This window comes from Malaclemys terrapin, chromosome 10 (genome assembly GCF_027887155.1).
Source record: "Malaclemys terrapin pileata isolate rMalTer1 chromosome 10, rMalTer1.hap1, whole genome shotgun sequence".
NCBI classification, from domain to species: domain Eukaryota; kingdom Metazoa; phylum Chordata; order Testudines; family Emydidae; genus Malaclemys; species Malaclemys terrapin.
In genome coordinates, this window is record NC_071514.1 from 39,211,677 (window position 1) to 39,221,424 (window position 9,748).

The 9,748-nt window shown below is 49.2% G+C and overlaps 1 protein-coding gene across 1 annotated transcript in view; it reads right to left on the bottom strand.

The window, feature by feature from the left end:
- The window catches only part of CSK (C-terminal Src kinase), a 62,106-nt gene extending 57,367 nt beyond the window's left edge, over positions 1–4,739 (bottom strand). The window contains exon 1 of the mRNA XM_054042647.1: positions 4,167–4,739. The gene's annotated coding sequence lies outside the window, so the exon portion shown is untranslated. The remainder of the gene's footprint in view (positions 1–4,166) is intronic.
- Between the last annotated feature and the right edge of the window lie 5,009 nt (positions 4,740–9,748).

The following is a 9,748-nucleotide window of genomic DNA, read 5'->3' on the forward strand; positions in this document are numbered from 1 at the left end:
TGATTTAGCATAAATCCATTAGTAATTTAGTTAAGTGAACGCACAAACAGTAGGGCATAAACCAACCCCGAGGTTTAGAACTTTACCAAAAAAACACAAAGCTACAAAAGCCAGGACACAGAACTGAAACTGCACCTTTAAGTCACCCTGCTAGGGCTGGGGATTGCAGCTCATATATGATCTCTAGCTCTGCCAAACGCCATCCTGATCCGCAATACAAGGAGGCAGATCACAGCAGGAGTGGCTCTTTGTTTTGTACAATTAGCCAACCCATCAAGTTCCAAACAGGTTTTTTGTTTAACTTTCCTTTATTCCCAGCGTAATGCTTAACAGTAATCCGGACTCCTGTGTGCTAGGACAGCAAGTGGACCTACCAAAGAGGGAGCACTGTACGCCTGACAGTTGACACAAGTTAGAAAAGCATCCACCGCCTCCACTGTGTAAACTACATTTTTCCAGTGAAGCTTCCTACCTACCATCAGCGGAACTGCACAAGTGTCAGGAACTGTAGAAGCGCTAGTATAGACAAGGATCAGAGGGGTAGCCGTGTTTGTTGCTTTTTACAGATCCAGACTAAGAGTCCTGTGGCACCTTATAGATTAACAAATGTATTGGCGCATAAGCTTTCGTGGGTGAATACCCACTTCGTCAGACGCACGTTGACCCACAAAAGCTTATGCTCCAATACATTTGTTAGTCTATAAGGTACCACAGGACTTTGTTGCTTAGTATAGACAAGGCAACCGCTGGGGTTTTAGCCACCTACACCTGCTCTGACTAGTTCCTGGCAAAATGCTACTGTAGTTAGATAATGGTGGCCAGCTGCAGCCAGGTCTCTGCTAGTGCTTCCAGTGCTGCTATAGGTTGGTGGAGATGAACCAGTGGGAAACTTTTGAGGGAAGGGCCAGAATAGAGACAGCCTCAGACCATACACAAAGCATACTTGTGCAATGACTGTCCAGGGAAGCACGCCCCATGAAATGAATAGGATTCATACGCAGAGTCAAATTCAGCCCTGGGGTAAGCGGGTGCAGCTCTGTCCAAGTCAGACACCGAATTAGCAGCCACGGCAACTGAAGGCCTCTAGTCATCTGCAGAACAGGCAGCAGTGCAAGCTTCCCCTCTACAACCCCCCCCCCACGCCTTACCATTGCTTCTTTAGGGGCATGATCCGGCTCAGTGCCCCATTTAATCTTTCGCTGTTTGGGGTATGTCAATATAAGCCCCAACTCGCACTCAGGCTCAAGCCCAAACCCCCCTTCTGTCTACAGACATTTCTGTCTGATTCAGGCCTGGGTCCCAGGACCTTGAAGGGGTGGAGGGTTTGAGCTTGAGTCCTGGGGGTGGCTTGGGCTCATACTCCATTGTTTTGCAGTGTGGATGCAGCTCAGGCCCAGTCCCCCCCAGACTCGGGTCCTGAGAATCCGCCAACTCTATCCCACAATCCCATGGGACAGTGTCCTTTGTCCTTTCTATCCCAAGACTGGCCAATCAACATCCAGGAAACAGAAGCAACCCCCTGCCCCCCGCTGTTCAAGTACAGCCACTCGGTGTTTAACCCAACAAAGGGGGCAGCAGTGAGCGATTTTGCAGCAGAGACACCTGCCCCTTGGAACTGGACTCACACCACCTAGTCCTTTCTCTCTCTTTCAGCTGCTCAACAATTTTACAGATCAAGCTTCTTTTTTTTAAAATTCAGGAAAAAGAACAGCCAATGGCAAAACCAATCTTAATTATATTCAATTAGCCCCTTCAGCACCCTATCCCATTACACACTCGCGAGCTATGAACACTTGCAGAAAGGTTCTATAGCACTCAAAGGCTTTGAACGGGTGGGCTACAGATGTACCATACAACCACAGGCCTCCTGTGATCCCGCAGTCGGAGCTACATGGACACACACATGCATCTGAGTGGGGTCCTGCTGACTTCTGTAGGGTCCCTGATTCCTGTCCTGAGTGGGGTTTGCACAGGTGGAAGGATCCACTCACGTGGATTCAACTGCAAGATTGGGACCATCGCAAGATGCCTAAGAGACAACAAAGGGATTATTGAATCAAAACAAGTAACCCTGTACTGGTGTCAAAAATCCATACACCAAAGCTCCATCCCAATACAATTTGAATGAGTCAAGAGATAAGTCTTCGACATACAGAGTTAATGATGGAAAAAGGAGACAAGAGGAACATGCTGAATCTAAACATTGGTTCCACTGAGTCTGGTATCCTGCCTGCAGCATACATCACGCTTCTGGGGAGCCCCCCTTGAGGTACACAGCTACAAGTGCAACTGTGTATGTGTGTGGAGCAAGGAAAAATTCCTTCCTGACCTCTGAAGTAACCAGCTTATGCCATGGAGCATGAGATTTGATTCCTGTTCTATTACCAGGCAGAACACTCAATGATAAATGGCCAGACAACTATTCAGACTGGTTTTAACCCCAACCGCACCATTCGGCTTTTTGATCTCCCACTGACAGCCTCGAATTCCATTGGCTGATTACACTGTGCGAGGAAACAGTTCCTTTTATCTATTCTCAATTCATTTGGCCATCGCTCGCAGTGCCCCTTGAACCCATTTTGTAATGTGATATTAAAGTTTTCACCGGCCCCTTCATAACCTTAAATACCTCAATCAAGTCTGCCTTCCACTCACCTCCAATGCAAGTTAAATAACACTAGATATTTTAAGAAATCTCATCATACTTCGAGTCCCATGAAACCTATGCTCAGAGCGTCAACAAAGGCAGCGCTGCTGCGCTCGCCCATCAGGATGACATACAATAATGGCTGCTAGGGGACTACTCTACGATGGGAGTGAGAGTAATAATACAGACCTGCTGCTTGTCCTACAGACAGACCGCTCAGTTTACAGCAATATGACTTGCTTATTGTTGTGGGGGCAGAGAGGGAGGCGAGGAAAAACCCAAACTCTCTGCATTCAATAGCTTTGTTGGTTTCCACAATGTGGCTCTGAAAGGCTAAGACTGGCGAGCGCTGTAGCACTGCTGTCTGTCTACAAGGAAATGCACATTAGGTGACAGCAGCAGCCTACCATTCATATTGAGCCAACATGTATTTCAACAGAGCCAGGAGTTCTAGGGCCCTTGATCCTTGGGCTTAGAGAAACCTCAGTGAATGGAATCAAACCAACCTAGGGGCTCTGGATCCCCATCCACAGCCCTGAGCACACGAATCTTGGGTTAGAATGAGCTCTGCATAAGCAACCCCATTCTCTGGGCTCCCAGACTCACCATGGTAAGGAAGAAACGGTCAGCATGGGGAGGAGGGAGTCCCCATTGTCTCAGCTGCTGTCATCTCGGGCACTGTCAGAATGGCTGTGAGAACCGAGCATGATTGTTGCCCTGAGCAGCTACAGAAAGGGATGGGCGGCCATGGAAGGGTCAAGGTTTTATCTAGTGAATCTCTCCCTTCCCACCCATGCAGTTAGAAGCCTCCTAGGGCTGCAAAGGAAACTTGCAGTTTGACCCTCCATTTGTTTGGGAGGGAGGAGTAAACCGATAATCCAACCATTCAAATCCACTTCAGCCACAACAGATTTCCAAACCCAAAGTACTGGGGTAACAAACGGATACATCTTATTCATGCCAAAATCACCTATTCAAACACACCCTGGTCTCATTATGGGAAGAAAGGAGATTTTATTTTGGGAAGGAGGGGAAGAGAGGGCAGGCCTAGTCCAAAGGGGAGAGTGACTGAAGCCCTCCAAAGATCCACACGCAATCTGAAAAGTCATTTCTCTCCCTGCCTCCCCATTCGGCAACCAGTGACAAACTGGGTCTAGGTGCCAAAGGCAGTTCACTCCAGGGGGCATAGCCAGGAAATCATCCATCAGTGCCCACACAGGGGTTATAGGCCTCCTGCGAAGTCCCAGATGTCTCTCTCTATGGCTAGGCTGGAGTCAGACGGCAGGACTATAATCCCATCTGAGCATGGGGTGCCCCCTGAGTGACAGAGCTGCTCCCAGGATTATTCAGACCCACCAGAGGAATGGAAGTTGGGGTAAACTATGATCCTGGTGCATCCACCCAAGTGCAGTCTGGGGGGCTGTGGAACAGCGAGGAGGAGGATGCAGCCTCGGTCCCTACAGTAACCACTCCCATCCCTCCCCAAAGTATGAGAGTGGTGGGGGTCTCGGGTACTCACCTCTCTACAGGCTCCGAGTTGCCTCCGGCTCCGCTTCCCCGTCGGGGAGCCGGCTTCTCAGCGTGGGGCTCAGCCAGCTGCCGGATATTCCATGCGGCGGGGGGGTCCCCGGGCGCTGCTGGGCCGGGGACGGAGGTGAGGGGAAGCGGGAGAGGTACAAAGGGGTGGGGTCGGGGTGGGTGTTCGGATAGCAGTGGGGACGGGGGCAAGGGGGATCGGGGAGAGGGGGTGGGGAAGAGGAAACAATGTAGTAGAGGCCGACGGGAGGATTCCAATTTCGAACGCTGCCAGCTTCCTTGGAACGCGGCGAGCGTTCGATCCCGGAACGCTGCAGCTCCCGGGGTTCGGAGCGCGCCGGGAGTACCGCAGAAGGCACGGGAAGGGAGGGGGCTCAGCCCACTACTGGACTGGAGGGAGCGGGGAGGCCCTGTGCGATCCCGGGGGAGGGAGGCGGTGCGGTGGGTGCGGGGCTCGCTCTCTCCCCCACCCCGCTCCCTCTCGGGCACAGTTGGAGGGGAGCTCGCAGGGCCTGGTGAAAGGAAACAGAGCCCGGACCCGGATCCGTCCGCCTCTAGCACCGCGCCTGCGCCGCCCGGGCTCGCCCCGCTCCCAGGCGAAGTGTGGGCAGGGACTGGGCGCCACCTGCTGGTCATCCAGGCGCATTGATTCGGCGGGGCGGGGCGGGGGAAGGGGACTTACACATGGGACGAGGGAGGGAGAGGCGGGAGATAACTGAGTTAGTAAATAGAGGAGGGCAACAGGTTTGAGACGCCTAACTGGTGGTGGATGGGGTGGTCATGTTTTGTCCTGCAGGCTGCGAAAAGCTTGCTCAGTGGCCTGATGCTTGTGCCGGGCATGGTGACATGATGTTAAGTCACCTTTGCACGGGACTTGCAGGACTCCAAATTGACTCTGGATCCGTTTAATATTTCCCCAGGTACATCTGAATCCATCTAGGACCGTCCTAACCTGCCCATCGCTGTGGTATCTAGGCACCTTATACACACATTTCAAACCACATTGGGTCCATCTGAAAGGACTGTATTCTTCGTGGGTGATGCTGGTTCTTGAAGTGTGGTGTTCTCCTTTTGTCTCCAGGTGGGAGATCAGCTATTCTACAGCTGTTGTCAGTGACAGGCGGCTTGCCCAGAGGACATGCCCTAATGGTGGCTCACACTGATCTTTGGTGGTTGGGAATGCCACAGTCTGACTCCAAGGCCTTCATTCTGGACTCCTTCAACTGCAGCACCTCTGCTGACCACAGCTGTCACAGGGGAGCAGTGAGAGATAGGCTCCCCCATAACTTTTTTTGCCTTTGAAGAATAATACCACGTCCTAGAGGCCAATACCAGGAACTGGGGAGGGAGCCAATATAGAGCGCAGAGCGCTGGTGTGACATGCTTTCCTCAGTCTAGTGCGGTCCTGCAAAGCCGACTGTTGTTGTATTTACTGATGCTTCTGCCCAGCCTGGATGGTGACAAAGACATGAATCAGAGTGGCTAGGTCTAAGACTGCGAGGAAGAAGTGCAGCCTTTTAGCTAACTGGAAACAGGCATTTCTGGTTACACCTGCTATTTGAGTGTGAAGGCTTCTTTATTATTATTATTATTATTGAAGCCACTGGAATGGGAGCCGCATTATGCTAAGTTCTCTCCAAACATAGCATAACAGAGTCCCAGCTCCAAAGAGCTTAATAAACAGACCGGGGAGGGAAGGGAAGGGTACAACATACAAGCAAAATATGTTATGAGTCGAGTAAGGGCACACCAAGATATTATGGTGATTAGCAATCTATGAGTACCTTAGCTACAAGGGATTTGCCCAGTTCATAGCACAATGGGGCCCTGTTCTTGACTGGGGACTCTAGGTGCTACTGCAACTACAAATAAATAATAGTAGGAGATTATTGTGCACCACCTTGGTAATCAGGTCAATCAGAGGGTAAATACCTACCGCCACATCAGCTGTCATAGCTGCTTCTGTTTCCTCAAAGAACTTCTCCCTTCCTACCAGTATCATTTCTGTTTTCCCTGCACTGAGCCTGAGCCACCTCCGCTTCTCACCCACAAACTTCCCTCACTCAGGCACAGTGATGTCTGAGAACATCACTGTCCGCAGCTGATGCACTCACTACAGGGATGGATGTCATCAGTGTATGGTTGGCAGGGAAGCCTATTGGCATTTCCATAGCTCTTTGCATCTTCAAAGCACTGTACTAGCAGGGACTCATGTGTGATCCCTGGGGTTGCCACATCATGTCATGATATAGTGTCACAATGCATTGCACCAGCCCACAATATATTTCAGGGCACTTTAAAAGGTTTCTAAGCCCAACTTCAAGGTCATGGGACTGCCAACTCAAAATCAGGAGAATCCCCTCAACATCAGGACAGTCCAACAGACAACCTTGGCTCTCAAGCCCAGAGACCCTCCATAAGAAGCCGCAAAATCCAAAAAGTTACAAACACATTTAATCCAATTCCCAGAGAGTCGTTTGAGTCTGAAAAGAGCAAAGCCTGAAGCCGTCCCATCTCATGCTCTCATAAGCAACATAGGATCAGGCCAGGTCAGCATTTGGGATGTGAAACTCCCAGTGAAAAGCCAAGATGCTGCACAAAGTGGTGCTGGCAATTCAGTCACAGGGGAACTCATCCCTTCGATTCATTACTGAACAAAAGCCCCAGCCTGATGCTAATGGGCATTGTGCTATGAGATGCTTCATGTTTTGATGAGATATAAAACTGAACTTCTGACCCCATGTAATCAGTACGGTCCCACAGAGCCCTTTGTAAAATTAGACCTGTTATCCCTTTTGTCCTGGCCAAGCTGCACCTCAGAGAAGTACATAGTGACATCCTAAATCATCTGTACAGATTCAATGCAGGAAAGTAAAGGGATCTGTTACTTCCTGTCCTATATTGCAATATACTGTTGCCGTATGCTATGGAACATGAAATAACACGTGCATTGTTTGCAGATTGGTTTTTAAATTGCTTTGGACACATGCTGGGTTAAAGGCATTTGTATATGTATAAAATGATTATTATGTACAGAATTGTTTTACCAATGTGATCAGAAATAAACATGGTGTGGCTGCAACCTGGGAGTTTAGATGAAATGGTTAAAGAAAATAACCTAGATTTGTCATAAGGTCAGATTAATAACGATGAACCAAGCACTGGAATAAATTGACTAGGGAGATTGTGGAATCTCCATCATTGGAGATTTTTAAGAGCAGGTTAGACAAACACCTGTCGGGGATGGTCTAGATCAGGGGTTCTCAACCTTTTTCTTTCTGAGCCCCCCCCCCCCCCACATGCTATAAAAACTCCATGGCCCACCTGTGCCATAACTGGTTTTCTGCATAGCCAGTAGATTAGAAGCCAGGGCTGGCGTTAGTGGGTAGCAAGCAGGACAACTGCCCAGGCACAATGCCACGGCGTCCCGGCCCCCGCGAAGCTAAGATGCTCAGGCTTTGGCTTCAGCCCCACATGGCAGGGGTTGGGCTTGGGCTTTCTGCCCTGGGCCCCAGCAACACTAACGCCAGCCCTGCTCTCTGGTTTATTTTGGTGGACCCCTGAAACATGCCCTAGAGGCCTCAGATCCTTGCTTGAGAACCGATGGTCTAGATAATACTTAGTCCTGCCATGAGTGCAGGGGACTGGACTAGATGACTTCTTGAGGTCTGTTCCAGTCCTACAATTCTATGATTTTCACTGCGGACCCTTTACACTCTACTTTTGTTTTGTGTTTGTACAGCGCCAAGGACCGGGGGGTCCTGGACCAAGACTAGGGCTCCTACGTGCTACCACAATTCAAATAAATAATAGTAATAATAATACTGGCAGCATAAAGAATCTTAAGTGGAAGTAAATTACAGTGCAATGAGAATCTGGCCTGACTAGCCCAGTCCTGGGCTCAGATATGAACACACTGTCTTCCAAGGGAGTGACACAGGTTTGTCTCGGGTATATCAGAAGACAGGATTGGGACTGCAGTGTCTCAAAGCAGTACAAGAACTCACTGTTTTGGGCCTTACCGTAGACCACTTTCTGGAAGGTCCACAAACAGCTGGCTAGTCACATGATCAGAGAATCATAGACTTTAAAGTCAGAAGGGACCATTATGATCATCTAGTCTGACCTCCTGCACAACGCAGGCCACAGAATCTCACCCACCCACTCCTGTATCAAACCTGTGTCTGAGCCATTGAAGTCCTCAAATCATGGTTTAAAGACTTCAAGATGCAGAGAATCTTCCAGGAAATGACCCGTGCCCCACGCTGCAGAGGAAGGTGAAAAACCCCGATGCTGGCTTTGCCTCTTTGTTTCCAGCTGCTGTGATGCAGTACAAGGGGAACATGTACATTAACTACCTTCTTAATGTTACGTGTTCATAGCTGTAGTGGCCACAGGGTGTTATGTAACTATGAGTAGGAAAGGAAGTGGTCTATGCAACTGGGAGGGGGTTCATCCGATTGGGGATGAGCAGGTGTGTGATCTGTGTGCTAGTGAATGGGAAGGGAGGTGTTCAGTTCGGGTCCACACTATGAAACAATTTGAGGGCTTTTCCCTTCTGCCTGATGCAGAAATTACTGGGTAAGGTTCCCTGGCCTGCATTATGCAGTTCGGGCTAGATGATTGTAATGGTCCCTTCTGCCCTCAGAGTCTCTGAGCTACACAACTGTCTGGAAACAAATTGTTTCTGGACTTCCCCGCATCAACTCAGACCGCTCAACCGGACTAGCATTTCAGCTAACCTACCTTGGAGTCATTGGAGCTTCTTGCTCCAAGCGAAGTCAGCACCATGGGCTGGGGAAGGGAACGCCTCCTGCCACTCAATAGTGACCTCCCTTGGTCAATGAAGAAGTTGCATTAATGGGCTCTGAGGAAGTTTTATCTGATCCATCACATATAGGAGGATGGAGGCGATGATGATTTGTTTTGTGGGGCTGTTTGACAGTGAAAGGTTCCGATGGCTCCAGACAGGAGGTGGAGACCCTCATCCTATAGCATTTAGTTTCTAGCTATTATTATTACAGTATTAATTATAATTATTTATTATTAAATCATTAATGTGTATTACAATAGCTCCCGGAGACCTCAATTAGGATCAAATCACTGTGCTGGGTGCCCTACCAACATGCAATCATACAGTCCCTGCCGCAAAGAGCATTCAGTATAGATAGAGACAAAGTACAACAGGGTGGTGTAGAATACAAGGGATGACTACAAAGGTAACTATTAGGACCCATTGTTGGTTGCATATGCTATAAGCTAAGGGCCAAATTGTAAAGCCCTGATTCATCCTGCTGAGCAGTTGCTCACTCAAGCAGGCCCATTGAATTCAGAGGATTGCTCACATGAGTAAGTGCTCGCCAATGTGAGTGCAGACTTCACAATTTGGAACTAAGTGTTTAACTAGAAGCTTCATTGGTTTGATTCTTTTAAATAAGCGAACAAGGGATATTGATGAGTCACTAACAATCCAATCCAAGGCCTGCGCCGGCTCCCATTAAAAACAATGGGAGTCGGATCAGGCCCTTGTTGAATAGGCAAACACATTCCAGACTTCCTGGTTGT